The sequence below is a fragment of the Lissotriton helveticus genome, chromosome 2_1 (assembly GCF_964261635.1).
Source record: "Lissotriton helveticus chromosome 2_1, aLisHel1.1, whole genome shotgun sequence".
In the NCBI taxonomy this organism is placed as follows: domain Eukaryota; kingdom Metazoa; phylum Chordata; class Amphibia; order Caudata; family Salamandridae; genus Lissotriton; species Lissotriton helveticus.
In genome coordinates this window covers 84,567,889-84,590,538 of record NC_136059.1, presented here as the reverse complement: position 1 = coordinate 84,590,538, position 22,650 = coordinate 84,567,889, and positions in this window count along the sequence as shown.

Below are 22,650 nucleotides of genomic sequence, written 5' to 3'. Positions count from 1 at the left end.
AATACTTGGACAATCAATCAATAACCCATATAGTTACTCATATAGCTACTGATCAACACATGCAGCAGTTTACAGAACAACAGACATAATGATGCACAAATTAAGACAGTTTAGTCACTAACCCATGCACTCAGTGAGACACATTTAATCACTCACTCATACAGTCAGTCACGCACCTACTAAATCTTTTATTTAGACACTTCTACATCTACTCATTTTTCAATATGTAAAACATATTTAAACTTTACAGAAACACACAGTCACTGGATGATGTCATCAGTGATGTCATTTGAGATGTCATCAGTGATGTCATCAGTGATGTCATTTGAGATGTCATCAGTGATGTCATTTGAGATGTCATCAGTGATGTCATCAGTGATGTCACTGACCATGTCATGAATGATGTAATATGTGACATGATCAGCAGTGGATTGCGGGTGCGCGATATATAGTTAGTACAACTAACTATATATGGAATTTCAATGGTTTTGTGTGAGTAAAATAAGGTTTTTTAAATGCTAATTCCTAACTATATATGGTCTATAACCTATGGTTTTTTCAGTGAATTTTCAAGGTTTTGTAAATGCTAATTCCTAACTATATATGGTCTATAACCTATGGTTTTCTCAGTGAATTTCAATGGTTTTTTAATAGCAAATATCATAAGCTGTCGAATGTCAAGTACGTGGTAAGTAAAAACATTTTCGTGTTTATGCACACTGATCTGCTTTGAATGCTGCCCCCCCCCCCTCATTTCTATTAGGAGTACTCTCTCTTTGCAGATAGTGAAGGGTAGTTAACGCAGGCCTTTGCCCCCGTTGTAATCCGTCGTGCCTGCTTCTCTCTCCATTTCATTGATTGTTCTCTTTGGTTCATTCTCTATTTACAAACAAGCACAGAGTCGCAATACTCTGTTTAGTCTTTGCAGATAGCGAAAAATCGTGTAAAAAAACAAAAGGAATCGAGCAAAATCAGTAGGCCACTAATGGGATCTCTTTTTGACCTGGCTAAAATAGAAACATTAGGAACAACCTGTTGAAAATAGCAATGTGTATGTACATAAGCGGCGTTCATTTGTGTTCACAGTACCCCTTGTTGATTGTTTGAATCGAGCATTGAATTGTTCGAAGTTGGTTCTCTTAAGGATCTTCTCTGCCTGCAAACAAGGAAGAATAGGAATATTCTCTCTCCCTTTGCAGATAGTGAAAGGTAGGTAACGCAAACCTTTAACACGTCGTGCCTATTTCGTTCCTCATTGATTGATTGTTTGCCCGAACATTGACTGTTTGGGAATTGGTTCTTTTTGGAGGTATTCCCTGTTTGCAAATAAACGTAGGAAAATCTTTGCAAGTAGTGAAAGGGTAGGTAATGCGGACCTTTGTCCCCCGTTGTAATCTGTCATGCCTATCTACTCCCCACTGATTGATGCACCTGTTTCACCCGGACCATTTACTAGAGATAGGTCATCTGGCCCGACCAGAGAGCACCCCTAGTGAAAAGGACATATGCAATAATAACGAAGTGATCACTGTATCCTGTTAACAGAAACTTTAGCATGAAACAACCTGGAAAGAAAGGAATAGGAAAACGAAAATCAGTAGGCCACTGATGAACTTTTTATTAAATAACAAACAAAGAAACGATAACAATACGTAATGATAAAACCTATTATTGTCCTAGAAACAAGAAACGTTAGAAGTAAGCCCGTAATAAGAAACCTGAAAACAGTAAGAGAAACCAAGTGTGACATTGCAACGGCCACAAGGCAACGAGGCTTCATCGCCCCTCACTGCCCCAAAACGTGTCTGTCCCACCGCCTGCCACGCCCAAATAACGGCAAACTGGGAAAGATACAAGTCAGCAGACATCCGCCCCATTCTGGAAACTTTATCGGGATTGTACTTGATTGAGTGTGATGTCACAAACATTTGTGCGGATCTAGATTGTGTTAAGGAATACAATAGGTTAAGAAGAGAGTATGCGCCACATTTGCCTCAATATCCTTTGTTTGAGAAACAGGTTTCCGGCTACGCCCAGCCGGAAGTAACACATATAAGGCGGGTCCTGCTGCCAACCGTCGGCCAGGAGATCATCACGTAGGGTGTAGCCGGAGGAGAGGCCGAGGCCAGCGGGACCCGGCCAGGGGGATTGCTACGACCACCCTGGAGAGTTGCAGGGGGGGAATGTCCGTGTCCTCGACCCTCCCCTCTCTCTCCCAGTCCGGCCACCATCAACCAGAGGCCGAGGCCGACGGGATCCGGCCGCGGTGGCGGTAACCCTGGAGAATTGCAGGTTAGACCCTCTCTCTCCCAGTCTGGGCCAGCATCCATGGAGGGCCTGGGAGTGGAGAGGCCACTGCACGAAAGGCCCAGGAGAGGCACCACACGCCAAGGCCTGCCCCACCGGATGACTCAAGGAACCCGTTCATTGGGCCAGAGCAAAGGGCGTCCGGCCGCCATCCACCGGAGGTCCGGCCCAAAGATGGACGGGACATTTCTTCTTTCTTTTATAATGGCTGCGACAACACTGGGGGGGGATGTCTTGCACATGCCTCCGACCCCCCCCCTCGTCCTCATCGCCTGGTCCGGCCATAACAAATGTCAAGCGAGACGCCGTGGGGTGCACTGGGTGGGAGAGACGGTGCGAACAGGCCTCTCCCGCCTCCCCAGGTGGAGGCTTCCCAGCTGCACCCTCAGCGCTCCAGGCGCCCGGAAAAGGGTTCTTCCACTGTGGCGATGCTGCAACGTCTCGCCCGGCAGGGTGGAGCCCGTCCGCTCATTTGACCCCGCAATCGCCAGTAGCTACCGAACTCTCAAAATGGCGGTCGACCTGGCAAGAGCGGGCCCAGCATGAAGAAATGGCCCGGTCACTGGTTGACTCCACCACCGTAGTCCTCCACGACCTTGAAGATTCTAGAGGAGCCGCGGGAGTCCCCGACCCCCGCAGACACCCCCGATGGGGAATGACTGCCATGATCGCCCGTGGAGTGACGAAACTGTAGCCGCGGGACGTCGGCGCTCCCATGCTGGCGCCAGCCTCAGTTTGAATGACTAGAAACCTGCAGACCTCAGTTCCGGTGAAAGCACAGTGTGACCCGGTAGGAAAAATTGTTGCATCCCCTCCCCTTTTTGACTGATCGTTCAAACCAACGATCCTTTCCTTTGCTCTTTTAACGGAACTTTGGACTGCCTCCCCCCCCCCCCGCGGCGCCCCACGCCGTTATTTGCTGGGCGGCAACTTACTAGACATCACCTTCGTGCCATCCAGATTTCAGCGCGTTCTGCTGCCTTGGAACTATTCGCACAACAGACCGCTACTGACAACCCACACCCCGGGACGCCCCACGCCGGATACCCAAATCAGTGCGGCACCCAGGCAACATCTCCTGAATTTTCATAATTTGAAAGAACTAGTAACATGTCCTCATCAGGAATTTCCTCTTCAATCATCTCATCAGGAATCTTCTCATGAAAAGTCTGCAATGATGATTCTTGTAACTCTATGGTCTCCAAACATTCGATAAATTCGCCATCAAGAGATTGATCAAAAAAATCATTCAAGTCATCTCCTCCTTGTGAGAATATTTCATTATTGGCGCTGTCAATTTCATTAAATGTAGTGGATAATTCAAAAGAAATTGCCACGGTCTCTTCATTGTTTAAATGTTTTTACTGTTTTTGTTTTGTTGTATATATTTATAAGTTATTAAAGTTTTATATTCCTACTACTTTGTTGGAGTGCTATATATTTTTAATGTGACACATAATTGTAAAAACTTTAATGTACAAAGAGTCATCCCTGGAATCTTCCGCTTCAGGCTCGGTCCCCTCCCCAATCACAATACAGGATGGTTTTCAGATAGTAGGAACGCGTGTGGTTTGACGGATCTCATCGGGTGTGGGCCTTGATCTACTATAACTCCTTTGAAGAGGGGTGATTCTTTACAGCTGGGGCCATAAACTACATCTGCAGGGCTAGCTGATAGCCTGGACAATCGGACACAGAGGAAGAGGAGTGTCAGAGGGTGCGGTAGTGAATAGGGCGAAAGGGAGGTGTCGGGCGGGCACAGAGTGTGATTCTCAGGGAAGAGCAGCGCAGATGGGGGGAGGTTTATTGCCGATGCATAAGACAGAGAGCGGGGGTGACCAGTGCCTGGGGAAGATGCTTGCGAGGGTGGGGAGCCATGCTACGGATCAACAGCGTGCAGAGAGTGGGTCTGGTCAAGGCATCTAAAATGGCTGCCGTGCACGACAAAAGTCTGGCATTTCAAAAAAGGCAAGATGGCGCAGACAATGTTTTTCAACACTTCCTCATTTCCTTCGAATCGAACGTTAACAGACGTTGGTGCATATTACCAAAGTTAAGCGATATTTATCGCTAACGATGCTTAGCAACGAATTTTTTACCGCTAAGCATCGTCAGAAATTATCGCAGATAAACCTTGCTATTATCAAGGTTTATCGCAAATGCGATAAAAAACGGCCGCAATGCATGAATATCGCTAAAAAGTCCGCGATATTCATGCATTACCGAGCTAATGCTCTTAGCCATGTTATCCACCTCCCATTGGATAACATGGCTAAGAACTGCTCAGGGCAGGTGTTAGTTTTTGGAGATATTCGCGCTTAGCGCGAATATCTCCAAAAGTTGGTAATAGGAGATAGATATCTTGCATGTTGTAATGCAAGTTATTGTGGTATATGGAACTCATACCATAATCTCTCAGGAAAACAGAAACTGATCCTTTTGGGACCGCCTGAGAAGGCCTAGGGGGTGAGGGGTACTCTACTTTGCCCCCTTTTCACGTTCCGAACTATTTTATTTTACTCTCTTCTGTAATTACACAAAATGGCAGCGATAAGATGCATCAGACACAGACAGTGAGAGAAAGGAGGCCGGAGATGAAGAAGAGATGTCAAATACACATTGGAGATAATATAGTGGGAGAAGGAAAGTAAATATGAGTAAACTTACCATGTAACATAAAAATGTTGCACTCTATACTATAAGTCTCATTTTATACTACAATCACTTCGCTACAACCTCATAAATTAAAAATAAAAATGAATAATGTCTCAAACAATTTTTGATTTCTAAATATAAATTTATTCTTCTGAATTTTCAAAATTTGAAAGAACTAGTAACATGTCCTCATCAGGAATTTCCTCTTCAATCATCTCATCAGGAATCTCCTCATGAAAAGTCTGCAATGATGATTCTTGTAACTCTATGGTCTCCAAACATTCGATAAATTCGCCATCAAGAGATTGATCAAAAAAATCAATCAAGTCATCTCCTCCTTGTGAGAATATTTCATTATTGGTGCTGTCAATTTCAATAAATGTAGTGGATAATTCAAAAGAAATTGCCACGGTCTCTTCATTGTGAGCCATTTTATTTTGAAATTGCTTGCTGTAAATTGCAGAAAAAAATAATCACTTTCATTTATCGTTTTTAGTAATACATAATATAAAACTAACTTTATCAAGTATTTAGTATAACAGAAGGACTGTAAATAAATAACAGAAAACATTTTTCAAATTATCTTAAAGTGTACAACATAGTTCCCCTTACAAATTAACAACTCACCTTTTTAAAAGTAGGAGAAGTGTTAGTACTGTGTAAATCAAACACCAGAAATTGAGCACCAAAAATTCCTCACAAATATACCTCAGACAGTAGTATCACAAAATGGCTGTGGTTTCCTCTCATTTTAGATATATACATAACCAATTAACTTTCATCACACACAAATACAAAACCAAAGTAACATTTTAATTGGTTCTAAATTTCAACACTTTCAAATGTGTTTTCCCCATGCAATTTTCCATAGGACATTTAGATACGTCTACAGCCTGAATGGCTGAACGGAATTACACCAAACTTGGCAAAATGGTACATCAAACCTAAGAGGTCAGGGAGGATCTACTATGCCCCCTTATGGTCATTTGCCCCTTCGCTTTGGCCTCCTCTTGTCTCTCGATCCTACCGAGAGACAAGATGGCGGCCGCTACGGACTGTTTGGAATGTTTACAGACGCCGGAGAACCAATCAACTTCGCAAAGCTCCGTAACGCGAAAAGTACGCGAAGCGGAGCGCTGTTACAGATATATATCTTTTTTTGAACGTTGATTTCTCAAAATCCACTGGAGCACATATATTGAGACCTAGCAAAGGCACATCGGGCTACCAGTCCCTAATATTTTGCCAAGTTTCGTGCAAATCCATTCAGCCGTTCGATTATTATTATATTTTTTTTTTTTTGCCCCGCGGGGCCCTTTTAAAACCTCCACATCAAACCTAGGGGGTCAGGGAGGATCTACTATGCCCCCTTATGGTCATTTGCCCCTTCGCTTTGGCCTCCTCTTGTCTCTCGATCCTACCGAGAGACAAGATGGCGGCCGCTACGGACTGTTTGGAATGTTTACAGACGCCGGAGAACCAATCAGCTTCGCTTCACAATGCTCCGTAACGCGAAAAGTACGCGAACTGGAGCGCTGCCCGGTCCGCTGTTACAGATATATATCTTTTTTTGAACGTTAATTTCTCAAAATCCACTGCAGCACATATATTGAGACCTAGCAAAGGCACATCGGGCTACCAGTCCCTACAATTTTGCCAAGTTTCGTGCAAATCCATTCAGCCGTTCGGGCTAAAAGTGAGGCCAACCGCCCTATGGAAAACTCAATGTTAAAAACACGTTTTGGGACCCCCTTTTTTCTCAGCCCCCCCTTGACAAACCCCCCCCAAATTATTAGTGGCTGCTCAGAAACAAAATGTTCAATTTTCCTGAAAATTTCAGCCAATTCCGTCCACAAACGCCAAAGTTATTAGACATAGAATTTTCAAAAATCCCATAGAGAAAAAATCCTAACTATATATACCTACTGGCGACCGCCAGTAGGTAATATATATGTATATATATATATATATATATATATATATACACACATATATATACATAACCTACTGGCAGTCGCCAGTAGGTAGTTATGGTTAGGACCTTGTTTCTATTCAAAAAGCGTTTTTTCTTTTCCCAATAACTTTGGCGCCGGTTGACGAATCTTCGCGAAGTTTTCAAAACTTATGGCCCGCTCCAGTTCGCTCCTATCTTGCAAGTTTCGGGGTGCTTTGGCAAGTGGGGGCTGAGAAAAAAGAGGGGTCCAAAAATGTGTTTTCTCCATGTTAATTCCCATAGGAAACTTTAGACATGGCTACAGCCCAAACTGCTGAACGGAATTACACCAAATTTGGCAAAAAGGTAGCCCTTGTTTCAGAAAGAACTCTTTTTCTTAAATGGTGTAAATCCGTTCAGTAGTTGCTGAGAAAACAAAAAAATAAATGTTTTTATATTTAGAGGCACGGAGGATCCGCGGATCCTCCCGACCACGAGCTGTATCCTAATTGGCTGGCAACACGCCAAACCAAGAAGTGTTAGCAGCCATTTTGTGCCTCTGTAACTGAGGCACAAGAAAACAGGGAAGTAAAGGCGTAAAACAAGAAAAGGGGGCAGGGTAGAAACCCCCTAACCCCCTAGGGTTTTAAATCGGCATCGGATCCGGTCGAGAAAATGAAAAAAACGAAGCACGGGCTCCTGCGCTTCCTTAATATTTGCCCCCCAGGTGGGCCAGGTCCCGGGGGCAGTAAAAGAAAAATTGTGGAGGGCCCTAATCCCCTCATCCTGCCTCGGGGACCGCCACCTCTGGACTTTAATTGTTTAATTTGCTGGGGCACACGGCCCCCCGCTGCCCCGGTGACTGCCACCCTCAGGGCGTTTAAAAAAAAAAACAATAACACCTGTGGGGACGGCTCAAGCCTCCCCACAAGCCCTGGGGACCGCCACCTCCCCGGGGCACTAATATGCTAATTTGGGGGTCCGTGACGGACCCCGACCCCGGGGACCACCACCTTCCCGGGGCTCTGAATGTCATGGGAGGGGGGCCACGTGACCCCCTCCTGAAGCCTGTGATGGCCCCGGGGACCGCCACCCACCAGGGTCGGCTCCTGCAGTGTCCCGGGGTGCCCACGCCCAGAACACTGCAGTTTGCCTCGTGGCTCCCGCCCTGTCATAGCAAACTGGGGTTTGGGTTTTGGAAGAGAGAGCAGGAAACCTGCTCTCTCTTCCAAAATCCAAACCACAGTGCTTTTCCACACGGGGAGCTGCATGTCAGCAGCTACCCATGTGGAAAAGCAATGCCAGCTCCCGCAGGACTCAGGGAGCCGGCAGGGACCGTGAGGGAATTGGGGCTCCCCACACGGTCCCCAACGAGGTGGCCAGGCCCCGGGGGATGGGGTTCTGGGGCTAGAAGTGGCCAGGGAGGGGGGCCACATGCCAATAAAAATACAAAAAATAATAATAATAATTACGCAAAGGCTGGCCCCAGGGGATGGCGTCCCCGGGGCTATAAATGGCATGAGGAGAGGGGTCATGCAGCCCCCCTCCATAATAATTAAAAAAAAATTGCCTATGACCCGGGGGCTGGGTTCCCCGGGGCCTGGAATTGGCCACGGGAGGGGGGCCCAGACGGCCCCCTTCCCGTTAATATATATTATTTTTTTTTTAAATGGGGGTCAGGCCCTGGGGGATGGGGTCTCCAGGGCCCAAAAAAAGTAAAAAGAAGGGGGGCCACACAGCCCCCCTTCCAAAAAAAGATTATTTTAAAAATCTGGGGATCGTGGCGGAGTCCACGCCCCTTCCCCTCCCAGCAGCACTCTGTGGCGCGTTTTAAGTTGGGGAATTAATTCCCCTTCAATACTGGAGGTCCCTGGGGGCCAATTAGCCCATCAGAAACCTCCAGTAAGCGACACAGGGATGCTTTGCAGAGAGGTGTTCCAGGCCACGCCCCTTTTTACACCGCTCTGCAACGCAGCTCTGTGACGCTTACTGGAGGTACCTGGTGGGCTTGTTGGACCCCAGGGACCCTCAGGATTCAAGGGGACTTAATCCCCCAACTTAAAATGTGCTAACTATAACTCGCGCCCCCTGAATGCACTGCTGATGATGTCACCTATTACATCACTCATGACATGATCAGTGACATCACTGATGGCATCTCAAATGACATCACTGATGACATCATCCATGTGATAATTTGATGCATCTTCTCACAACCTAATATAACCTTTGATAGACCCACTCTAAATTACAGACTGACATTCTCAAAATCATAGACACTTCAAAACCAATAATTACATACCCACTCACTGATTCTTAGGTTTACACACACATCCACTCACTGACCCGTACAGTCACTCATACTTATGGTCACTCAGTACAGGACTATCATATGCACTCATACACCTATGTAGACACTCACACACCGCCAATCATCCATAGAGGTTCTCACACACCTAGTCAGTCATGCAAATAATTAATCACACTGCCATTTACTCACCTATACAGTTATACACACACCAGCTCAATTACTCATACAAATACTAGCACATTCTTACGCTCCTATACAGTCACTGATACACGCACACACTCATCCAGACAGCCACTCTCATAATCACACGCTGTCACTTATAGCCATTTATATACTCCAACACACATATATACTGCCTTTCACATATGTAGTTACTCACACATGTACCACTGAGATATACACTCACTAACACACCCATACACACACTCACCCACCCATAGAGTCCATCACAGATGCACTCTTGAAACCATGCACCTAGTGAATCACCCACTCACACATCTATGCACAGAGTCACACACACCCCTCCCACACAAACACTCCGGCACCCATACAGATACTCAGGCAATCAATAACTCATATAGACACTCATGTAGCTATTCACAAACACATGCAGCCGCTTACACACCAACCGACAGACGGCTACAGATAGTCACACAGTTTAGTCACTAACCCATGCATTCAGTAGCATACGTTTAATCACTCAGTCACGCACCTACTAAATCATCCATTCAGACACTTATACACCCACTCATTCTTCAATACGCCTTTCCCTATATATATTAAACATATTTAAACTTTACAGAAGCACACAGTCACTGGATGATGTCATCAGTGATGTCACTGACCATGTCATGAGTGATGTAATATGTGACATCATCAGCAGTGCATTGCGGGGGCACAAGCTATAGTTAGCTGAACTAACTATAACAGGGGAATTTCTCTAGTTTTGTACGAGTGAAATGTACAACTAACTATAACTTTCCCTAAAACCTATGGTTTTCTCTGTGAATTTCTAAGGTTTTTTAAATGCTAATTTCTAACTATAACATGCCTGAAACCTATGTTTTTTTCAGTGAATATATATGTATCTTCAAGGTACATAGATACTTACCTATTTGCACTTACCTTCTTGATATTTAGGTCATCAACATTTTTGACTCAATATTCTGTCCACACAATATTTCTTTTTCCAATATTCTGTCTGTTATCCGTAAGCCAATGCACTCTACACCAGTCCACTCTGCTGTACGCCACTCCACTCCACTGTATGCCACTGCACTCTACTCTACCCCACTCTAATTTATGCCACTGCTCTCTATGCCACTCTACTCTACACAACTGCACCCTACGCCACTGCCCTCTACGCCTCTGCACTCTACTCTGCACCACTATACTCAATGCCACTCCACTCACGCTACTCTATGCCACTGCACTCTGCGCCAATGCACTCTATGCCACTCTGCACCACTGCACACTATGTCAATATACTCTGCAACACTACACTCTATGCCCTGAACTGTACGCCACTCTACTCTGCACTACTGCATTCAATCTGAATACGTTCTACGCCACTCTACCCTGCGTCACTGCACTCTACGGCACTGTACTCTACTCTGCAGTACTCTATGCCACTCTACTCTGCACCACTCTACACCATTCTACTCTGCACCACTCTATGCCATTGCACTCTATGCCACTCCAATCTTCACCACTGGACTCTACAATCACTGTACTCTACTCTGCACCACTCCACTCTATGCTACTGCACTCTACTATGCAACACTCTAATCTACACCATTGTATTGTACGCCGCTGCATAGTACAATGCCGCTACCCTCTACACCACTATACTCTGCAACACTCTACATCAAGGTGTTCAGACAGAATATTGAAAACAAATATATTGTGGGACAAAATATTATGTCAAGAATATCGAAGACAAAAGTATTGTGAAGGTAAGTTTCTATAGGTAAGCAATGTTTTACTCTATATAACGCCATATATATGTACCATAGCAATATATATCTCTTCAAGGAACGTAGATGTGGAGTTAAGAACAGTAAGTCTATACTTACCTATTTACACTTACCTTCTTGATATTTTGGTCTCAAATGTTTTGACACAATATTCTCTCCACACAAGATTTTGTTTTGGATATTCTGTCAGCTATCTCTACGCCAATGCACTCCAGTCCACTCTACACTTCTCTATGCCACTCCACTGCAATCTACTGTATTCCACTGCACTCTACTCTGCCCCACTCTAATTTATGCCACTGCATTCTATGCCACTCTACTCTACACAACGGTACCCTATGCCACTGCACTCTCCGCCTCTGCACTTTATTCTGCACCACCGTACTCAACACCACTGTACTCTATGCTAATTTAAACCACTCCACGGTACTCCACTGTACTCTGCTTTACTCTGCCTGACTCTACTCTACACGACTACACTCTAATCCACTCTACTCTATGCAACTGCACTCTACTCTGCACCACTGTACTCAACGCAACTGCCCTCACGCTACTCTACACTAGTGTATGCTACTGCACACTATGACACTCTACTCTGCAACATTGCACTCCAGACCACTGAACTTTATGGCACCCTATTCTGTACTACTGCATTCTATGCCAATGCACTCTCCGCACCTGCACTCTATGCCACTCTACCCTGTTTCTCTCCAATCTACGTCACTGCACTCTGTGCCTCTGCACTCTACGACACTATACTATACTCTACTCTACTCTACACTACTCTACACCACTTTACTCTGCACCACTCTATGCCACTGCACTCTATGCCACTCTACTCTGCACTACTGGCCTTTACACGTCCAGTACTTTACACCACTGTACTCTACTCTACACCACTGCACTCTACGCCACTGCACTCAACGCCACTACAGTCTACTATTCAATACTCAAATCTACGCCACTGCATTCTATGACGCTGCATTATACACCACTGAATTCTGAATGCAGCTGCACTCTAGACTACTACACTCTACTCTGCACTACTGTACTCAATGCCACTGCACTCTATACTACTCTACACCACTGCACTCAATGCCAATCTGTACTTCTGCACTCCACGGCACTCTACTCTGCAACACCACAATCACTGCACGTTACGCCACTCTACTCTGCACTACTGCATTCTATGACAGTGCAGTCTGTCACTCTACTTTGCATCACTCCACTCTGTGCCACTGCACTCTGCAGCACTCCACTAAATGCTACTGCACTCTACAGAACTTTACTCTACTCTGCACCACTCTACAGCACTCTAGCCTGCACCAATCTAAACTACTGCACTTTATACCATTCTACTCTACGCTGCACCACTGTACTAAATGCCACTTTACTCTGCACCACTCCACTCTATACCACTGCACTCTACTATGCAACACACTACGCCGTTACATTGTACGCCACTGAATTCTATGCCGCTGTACTCTATGCCACTGCACTCTACAACACTTTACTCTGCAACGCTCTACACCAATGTAGTCTACATCCGTTCATTATACTCTACGCCATTCCGCTAAATGCCACGCTACGCGACTCCACTGTATTCCACTACAATGCACAACAGTCTTTGTCACTCCACTCTACTACACTGTACTCCACTCTTCTCCATTCCACTCTGACACTACATGGAATTCTCCTCTATCACAGAAACTTTTAGCCATACTGAACAGCAGCCACACTGGTGAACAACATGGCTAAATTACATTGGCAAAGCTAAAAGCCCTTGCATAGGTGAGACCTATTGGCTTGGACAATGCTGTTTATTAAAGGTGATGGTTCGATCCTCCAAATGAGGGGCAGTTGAAACCCAGAAATCTTAGGATATGTGAAACCTTTGCCTAAACAAGTCATGACTCCTAAAGTGGATTGCCACTGATGTTATGGGCTGTTGGGTGACTGGCAATCTTTGGTCTGTGTAGAGTTTGTGCAGGAAACTGGTGCTCACTAATTGGGTGTTGGTATGTTTTTGGGTGCACTTGGGAACTCACACGTATGTGTACCAGTTATAAATACAAGGTCAATGATACAATGAAACTCAAGTAAGTCTTCAACTGAATTAATATTGAAACTCACTCAGTTTTGCCAGGAGAACCTCAAACCTCCACTTAAAATGTTATCAATACTATTCAATTGTTTACTTGCACTAGTATTTTTTGTACTAATTATTTGGGGGGAAATGCCAAAATACACTATTTTCCAAAAATGTTCTAAAATATTCTGGGGGTGAGGGGGGAGTGAATAATAATATCATAATCAAAAAATGCAAACAATAAATGCATTGTGAGCTGTAAACGCTTACGGTTATTGGGTTAAGAGATAGAATTTAATGCACCGTGAAGCCAACCGGAATCTTCCCTTCATGCCTTTGCTGGGGTCACGCCCTCAAAACATAACATTCCTGGCTCGGATAGGTGGAATGGAACAGGGAGTAAAGTGAAGTAGTGTGGCTCACTGGTTAGAGGCGGCAGACCCGAGAGCAGAGGACGGCCCAGGACCAGGGTTCGATTCCCGGCGCGGCAGGTTTCTGGACCAGGGTCAGCGGACTCGATAATTCTCTCGCCTCGGTGCCCACTCTGATCAGCGATCACACTCGGCAACTCTGGGCATTAGCTTGCCTCATCTTCACTAACGGCCCCACCAGACCGCCGGGGATGCCTGGTCTCACCCTGGAGATACCCATTAAGGGACCATCTCACAGGGAAGCCAGGAAGGGTTTCGCAGCGGTCGAAGCGCCTTGGGACCCTACGGGTAAGTAGTGCGCTATATAAATGCCTATACATTTACATACAAAGTGTTAACGCTTGTGATTCGTCGGGTAGTTCTAGGTCAAGTCCAATCAGAACTTTAGACACATACGGGGGACACATGTTCAGTTAAAGAGCAAAAACAGAGCAGAACCCTAGGTATCCTCCAGGGTTGTAAAGCCAGATTGGCTTTAGGCCCCAGCTTTAGGGTTGTTTGTGTGTTTATGAGCACATGCTAATCACATGGCAATAAATGTTTGTCTCCAGCATGTCTGAGTAAGAGTTCTACCACTCACATGAAAGGCTTGGCCTCCCCAAGCCAGCATGCACCCGGAGAGCTGGAGCTAAGCTATGTCTTACAAATCACTTTTAAAGTATTCCTGCTGTCGAGGGGAGAAAAAAATACTACTTTTCGAACATTTGTCTTCTTCTGTGCTGAAATTTGGAGATGAACTCTGGATGGGCTTCCAGTTGGCCGGCGTCCAGGATATTACTAAGATGTCTGGCAAGCAACAGGGAGGCTAATAAAAATATGATGTTTTTTTTTAAACTCCATTATTAGAAGATCACATTTTTTAAGTCAGAGCCTCAGAAGATGCCAAGAACATCCGCATCGCGGGGATCATCGGCTACAGTTGGGTCCACTTCGGTTGCATCAGAATTTAATTCCAATGGGTTTGGACGCGGCCTGCAGAGTTGGGTTAAACCCGGGGCCATCTTTTAAGCGGCTGCAGTCTTAAATGAAAGCATCATGTGATGCATCAGGTAAGAGATGAGAAGCAATAGCATTACCTGGCATGAAATCTGTTCCACTCGGTGCGCCAGGAGCACAGGTTTATCCCCCTTGGCCTTCAATGCAAGGGATCAAATGCTTCCTTTCCCCGGGATTACATGTGGGACGGAGTGTGACGGAAGGCTAGAAGAGTGGATGTGGTGACCACGTGTACAAGGAGAAGCGCGCACAAGTTTGCCCGGTTCAATCGACTTATGCCTAATCTACTCCAGGAGCTTGCAAAGAGCGCGGAAGTTCATGCAGGGGTAGAACAAGAGGTGACGGGAGTCATCAGCCGATGCTATAACTAGAATAATACATGACAGATGGAAAGACACCACCGAACGCTGTAAATCATCAACAAATTCTAAATCATCCTGTTTCTGACGTCAAAAGAAAATCATTTCCCAGTTACTCCACACAATGTGTGCAGTACGTTGAGCATGACCAACAATGACATGACCCCATAACATGGAAACACAATTGCAATTTATGTGTTTAGAAATTTGCTAATAAACATTCTTCTGGATGTATGACATTACAACGCATGCTTTTACATCGCATGCCTTTACAACGCGGTATTTACAACGAATACCTTTACAACGCATAGTGCTTTTGGGCGCTGGATAGTGAATAGTTTAATTTACTATTCCAACTCCAGTCCCCGTGGATAGTAGGGAAGGTATTGGATAGTACATTAAACCTATTCCCTATCCTAGAGCGCCCCCCAGCACAATGTGTTGTAATGGTTTGCGTTGCAAAAGTTGCGTCGTAAAGGCACTGCGTGGTAAAAGTTGCATTGTAAAGGATGTTTACCCATTCTTCTAATGTGAGTTGAACCCGTCAACAAAATCAGTGTCATACACATAGAAGTAGTTGTGTAAAAAAGAGAAGAATTTAATTCAAAAATTGGTATTGGGCTCAAATGCATGGTAATGTTGACATTATTAGGGATTTTTTAGAAGATGTTGAGGTAAATACAATAGGCCCTCCTGTTACGGACCCTATTTTTGTGAAAATGTAGAGATCCTGCTCAGCCACTTGTTAAGTTTCGTAGGGTACCCCAATATAGGGTTGAGTAGTCACCTGACCCTTCACCTACTGTTCCCGTACCATTGTACTACATAACAGGTTTTGATATTGACCTTTTACCTAGTTAAGCGCTGTATAAATGTTGTGTGGTTTTCCTCGAACACTAGGCTCATTTATTATCCATGATGATTCTCAGAATCACAGCAGGATCACCATCTTCTACATAATAACTATGCATAAGGGTCATCCCTTCTGTCATTCTCAGCCGACATGACACAGCAAGGTAGATTCCCCTGAGGCTACCTTTTGGGTATATTGGGAATATATACACCATATCTTTGCCGGGTTAAGCAGAGGAGAAAGACTTCCATGCTGACACACTGACGCGATATGCTGAGGTTCCTGCACGCAGACACTTCAGCGTGCAGTGGTCTGACATCCCTCGCGGGGTGTCCATCTCGAGGCACCAGGTAATGGGGTTGGCCTCATCCTAGGGGGATTCTTGGCTATACAGCTACATACATGCTAGGTATACTTAGGTACATCTAGTTAGGGTTGCATCGTATGAGTACGTATAATTGCTGTCATGTATTTATATGCTTGCATATATTCATTGTTTTAGCACTATGGTAGGAATCTACCATCCATTTACTCTCTACACATCTATTTGACACTAGAATAACGCTGGTTCAATAAATGCTAATTGAAAACGTCCCCACCGTTTATTCTGTGTATCTCTCTCAGACAAAGTGAGCACGAGTGACTGAGCAAAAAGTACTGTATTGTTTTCACGATCCCTGAGGGGACTGGTTGTCATGTTCAGTAGTTGCCAGGAACTATTCGCTCCTTGGTAAGAGAAGTATAGTGGCACTGGGAGCTAGCTGGTATATAGGCAAACATATCCAGTGGGGGTGCCTGGAATCAGTTTGTACATCAATCCCATAGGTTATGTTGTCTAAACGTGCAGATCCTGTATAGATTTATAGGAACTACACAACACACTCAGATGACCATTATCATAGCAGTGAGTTAATTTGGCATGATCCAATTCATATAGGAGGCACTCATCAGTTGATAGTCAAGGCGTTTTGACCTCTATGATCATGGATAATGGAATGTCCTGTGTAGGCCTGCATCAGCACATGTACAATCCTCAAAAAACAGCCTCATCTGAAGAGAACGAACATGTTTGAGTTAGTGTGTTTGTGGTTTTAAAATATTAATAATAATTTGAGTTGATTTGTCGAAGAGAGTGGATTCATGGCCTACCTTTTTTTCCAAATCAAATTCACAAAATTCTGTAAAGATAAACATCCAAATAAAAAAAAAAGGGGAACCTGTAGTGCAATAAATGTCTCACACAGCGTTGTTCCTGGGAGCCCTGTTTTTTCCTTATTTATGGCTGCTGGAAAAGGATGTATCTATTCAACTTGTGAACTCAGTACTACTATGCTCGAATGATGATAGAATGTTGTTGGCGTTTCTGCAGCTCTTCTCCTTGTCACTCCTTTCTGTGTCTCAAATGGAATCGGCAGACACAGATTAAAACATCCGGGAGTCAGTAAAGGTGCTTTTCAATACGTTCCAACTGTAATCCCCTCGCATCTAGCGGTCAAACCAAGGAACTGGAATAGCATGCTATAAGAGTGACAAAGACGCCGGGCACAGCGTGTTGGTAACACTGTGTATCATCTTTCAAGTCTCGGTCTTAGGGTGAGCCTTGCCAGGCTGTATAAATAAAAAAAATCAAGTGGTCGGTTCTATCAATCAATCAATCAATACATTTGTAGAGCGCACTACTTATCCGTGAGGTTCTCAAGGCACTGGGGGAGGGGGAGTAGGGGTGCTGCTACTGCTTAAACAGCCAGGTCTTGAGGAGTCTCCTGAAGGCCAGTAGGTCCTGGGTCTGTCGTAGACGGATGAGGAGGGTGTTCCAGGTTTTAGCGGCGAGGTGGGAGAATGATCTGCCGCCAGCGGTCGCCCAGCAATGCGGGAACAGTGGCAAGGGTGAGGTCAGAGAAGCGAAGCTGGCGGTTTGGGGTGTAGAAGGTGAGTCGTTCATTGAGGTACGCTGGTCCGGTGTTGTGAACAGCTTTGTGAGTGTGGGTGAGGAGCTTGAAGGTGATCCTCTTGTTCTATGGCATACATTTTGTAATTCAATGTCGGACATTGGCAAAGTATTGACTGTAGTCATGGCATCATTGAATCACTTTGTGTAGTCGCACGTAGGGCGGCATATATTGCATAGGCATACATTATGTTGCAGTCATTGTGAATTCCTAATGTTGCAGCAAGTCATTATCAGGCATTGTGACGTTACTCTCTGTAGGATTTTGCCATGGTGATGATGCACGGATAGATGTGTCCTCACTCTAAATAGTGGCTTTGTTTCTTTGCATTCTATAAATCATCATGGGGAGGCATACATTGTGTTGGCGTACATAATTTTGTTCTTCATCTGATTTTGTCATGATGTTAACACATAAGGGGGCGCGTCTTCGGCAGCCATTGCTCTAGTGATGTTGCATGTTGTAGTAAATTACTTCTCTACTGTTCTCCACTGAATAGAATGTACCATGACATCATGGAATGCCTGGGTGTCTCTCTGGCTCACAGTGTCAGTTGGTCAACTCAGGCTGAGTTGCTTGGAGCCTGCTCCTGGTGGGGTTTTAACTATACTTCCTACCTTCTCCTACTTACCTATCCTAGAAGGAATCTACAATAAAGGATTATCTAACTATACAGCTGGACTGTGTATCTTCCTTTACCACAACTTGGCGACGATCTTGAACCTAGGCATGGAGTAAGGAGAAAGGACGACTAAGGAACTAAAGGACAAGGAACTAAAGACTTTATGGACTTTCAAAACGTCAATTGAAACCCAAAGGTAATGCCCCAGCCAACCCCACCAGTATCCTGTACCATCTGGACAGCCTGCAACCTGGGCGTTTGTTACTGATGAGCTTGCTGTCACCCTGCTGCTGTCTGGGAAAAGTCTCTCCAGGCAACGCTCTTCCCTGAGGCCTGCGATGTTTATCCGTTTCATCTGGCCTTCATTCTGAGTGGGAAGCGTCGTGGTATTACAGAAGGTTTCATCTACTTCATAAGTGTACTATCTAGATCTAAAAATAGTATCCAGCAGAGTCTGCCTGCGTATTCTTGGCGGTGTCTTCAACAAACCCTGAAGTGTTCCAACTAATATTTTGGCAGAGACGTGCAGTTCATACTGTGGCAAGTTACATTTAAGGAGGATGGCAGTGCGCAACTTGGGACTTTCTCCGCAGTGAGCATTCTTTGAGTACATATCTCAGGTGGTTTATTGGCAGTATTAGTGACAATTGCAGCAAACTTTAAGAACTTCCTTGCAGGAATTACTCTGGTGTTCTCTCACGCTAGTGGTGGCATCTTGTGGGGGCACTTGCGCATGGGAGCTGAATCTGTGTTTTCCCTCGAGTACCTGCACTGTGCTTTTGCCGTTGTTGTGCCCCAGAGTGGGTTTTTTTTGACAAGCGTCAACATAACTCTTGTATTTAAACTCTATACACGCACGGCGTCTCCGGTTAGCCGAGGTGCGTCTTTGAGGAAGCTGGACAGTGACGGTGTTTTGCCGGTGAGTGGGGGGCACTTTATTTGCTGTTTTTGTGCATTCAATATGTTGTGTATGCCCAATGGCAGTTCAACCGCTGATTTTCAAATGAGTCACGAGCCCCCTTTGCGCGCACACACTCTACACGCACAGTCTTACCGGTCTTGTGCTCCCTGCATCTCCTCCTCTGTGACATCCCGGCATTTGTGCATCAAGCTACCTATCGACGCTCTACTGCCCAAACGTGTAAAAAGGCGTGCCGCAATTTTGTGTTTATTGAACTATGCCTCAGAATGCTGGTCTTGTTCGTTGTACTCTTTTCAGTTTGGCGATCATGGCAAAGAAGTTTCACCAAACGTGGTGCTGTCTGCCTCCCAAGCTGCACGGGTTTGGCCTGCATGGTTAGTGCCACATTTCCTTCAAGATGCGGTCAGTTTGGGCGACACGTGAAACGCGGGATGTATCAGTTGGAGAGGGAGCGGAGCACCGGAACTCTCGAATTTTCTTCGCATGTTGCATCTCATAGACTGCCTGACACTTCACTTTTGTGGCAAGATTCAGCGCTGACTGCTGGGATTGACACTTCACTTTTGTGGCAAGATTCAGCGCTGACTGCGGGGAGCTGTGTGTGGAGACCCCGGGTGAGAGATCGCTCAAAGAAGCTCAAATCATTCATTTATTTATTTTTCAATTGTTTGCCATATTGTGTGTATTTGGTGTACTTATGGAAAGTGTATTGGGAGCTGTTGTGGCTGTAGTTTGCTAAGGTGACATCTTTTAACCCTATGGTGTACCCTTCTTTGGGGAGGTTGTGGGGCCAGTCAATGCCCAATTCTGTTTTCTAGTGTGATGTTCTACCTTATGCTGTACCTTTTATAGGGGATGTTGTAGTCTTGGTTTTTGTTTTCCAGTACCCTACTTTGGGGTGGTGGTGGTGTTTGTGGGTAGTCAATGCCCCATATCAGTTCCCAGGGTGAGTATCCTGTGCTGTACCCTACTTTGGGGAGGTGGTGGTGTTTGTAGGTAGTCAATGCCCCATATCAGTTCCCAGGGTGAGTATCCTGTGGTGTATCTTACTTTGGGGAGGTGGTGGGGTTTGTGGGTAGTCAATGCCCCATATCAGTTCCCAGGGTGAGTATCCTGTGGTGTACCCTACTTTGGGGAGGTGGCGGTGTTTGTGGGTAATCAATGCTCCATACCTGTTCCCAGGGTTAGTACCCTGTGGTGTACCCTACTAAGGGGCGGGTCAGTAGTTTTCCATGGGGAGTATTCCGTGGTGTACCCTACTTAGGGGAGGTGGCGTAATTTTTCAGGGTGAATACCCTGTGCTGTTCTCTTGTTTGGTGGAAGGTGATTTGTCAGTTCTAAGGGTTAGTATCTATAGAGTACCTTTTTATTTTGACACTTTGCTCTGGTCGAAGTCTACCTGCTTGGAACTCGTGGCCAAGGGTTTCATGTTGGTAGGACTTTGAGTGAGAAGCTTTATCCTAGTTTTCAGTGTCAGCATGCCTTCTATCCTGATCATGGGAACTTTTGGTTTCTGTTGTGGGGGTTACACTCTTCTGTTTATCTAGAGTCAATATTACCCCTGTTGTACCTTTTATTGGGGATGTTGCATTTCTCCAAAGGGTCTGTGTCTATACCCATCTTTGTTTACCAGGGTGCCTACCATGTGGTGTACCCATGTATGGGGAGGTTGTGGGTGTGACCACCCTTCTTTGTTGCACTGGTTTTTATTCATCTAAGCCATGCTTTGTTTCCCTAAGGGAGGGGGATGGGTGTAGTAATGTTAGCATCTTTCTTTATTTCTTCTCATGTTAATGATATTTCTGATACCTCATGTAGTACATTATTAGATTTGTGTATCTCATTTTTGTACGTTCATGTAAACGTTATATTTGAGGTATCTTGCTTATCTTTCTCTCTACTTCTGCTGTAAATCCCTAAGGAAGGAGGATGTGTAGTAAATTACTTCTCTACTGTTCTCCATTGAATAGAATGTACCATGACATCATGGAATGCCTGGGTGTCTCTCTGGCTCACAGTGTCAGTTGGTCAACTCAGGCTGAGCTGCTTGGAGCCTGCTCCTGGTGGGGTTTTATCTATACTTCCTATCTTCTCCTACTTCTTCTCCTACTTACCTACCCTAGAAGGAATCTACAATAAAGGATTATCCAACTATACAGCTGGACTGTGTATATTCCTATATCCACACATGTCTTTGCCAAAGCAGGTCGCATATATTGTGTTATTTTACAAAGGGCATTCATTGCCATATTGTCTTTTGGGGTTATGCATCTCTTCGCAAATAATTAGTGCCTTACGCTGCATCACTTTTCTGTAAATTCAGCTTCGGACAGAATACATTGTATTGGCAATGCTAGTGGTGTTCTTCATGTTGTCATAGTAATACTGCAAGAAGATGTGAAGCTTCACTATAGTTAGTGGTTTTGATATCATACATCCCGCAATTCTACATCTAGAGATGTCATGATAATGATTCTAGTAATGCAATTGATGGTTTCAGTGGTGAATCGGTGTAATTATACATGTCCTTACTGCATTGGAGGGATCCTAGCTGCACCACAAGGACTGCTTGTATGATTTTTGGACTGCACAGGTAATCTGAAAGAGACACGTTAGTATTAGGGGCCAGATGTAGGTAAATCCATTTTACCGATTTTTAAATACCGAATTTTACCGAATCGGTATCTAAAAATCGGAAAATGATATGTAGGTAAAAAATCGGTATAATTTACCGAATCGGTAAAAGTCGGTATCGGAAGATCTGTAATTACCGATCGGTATTACCGATCGGTATTACCGATCGGCATTTACCGATCGGCATTTCCAATGCATTCCTATGGGCCTTTAGGCCCATAGGAATGCATTGGAAATACCGATCTGTAATACCGATCGGCAATACCGATCGGTAATACCGATCGGTAATTACCGATCGGTATTACAAACAAACGTGCAGCAAACAAAAGTGAAACTGAACACAACAGCCAATCAGGTGCAACCACCCTCCCCCTTCCTCCCAGGAAGTGCCTGCCCAGCCAGCTGCAACTCATTAGAAAGTTCTGGAGACAGGCAGAGCAGAGCACACAGAGAGAGGAGCAGGGAGAGAGTTGTTTGTGTTTAAAACCCAGGAATAATGGCAAGCAGCACTGAGAGAAAGAGAAAAATTAAGTTCAGCAACACTGAGCTTCAACTCCTAGTTGAGGAGGTGGTCAGGGTGCACACCGAACTATTTGGGAAGCTGTCCCTCACC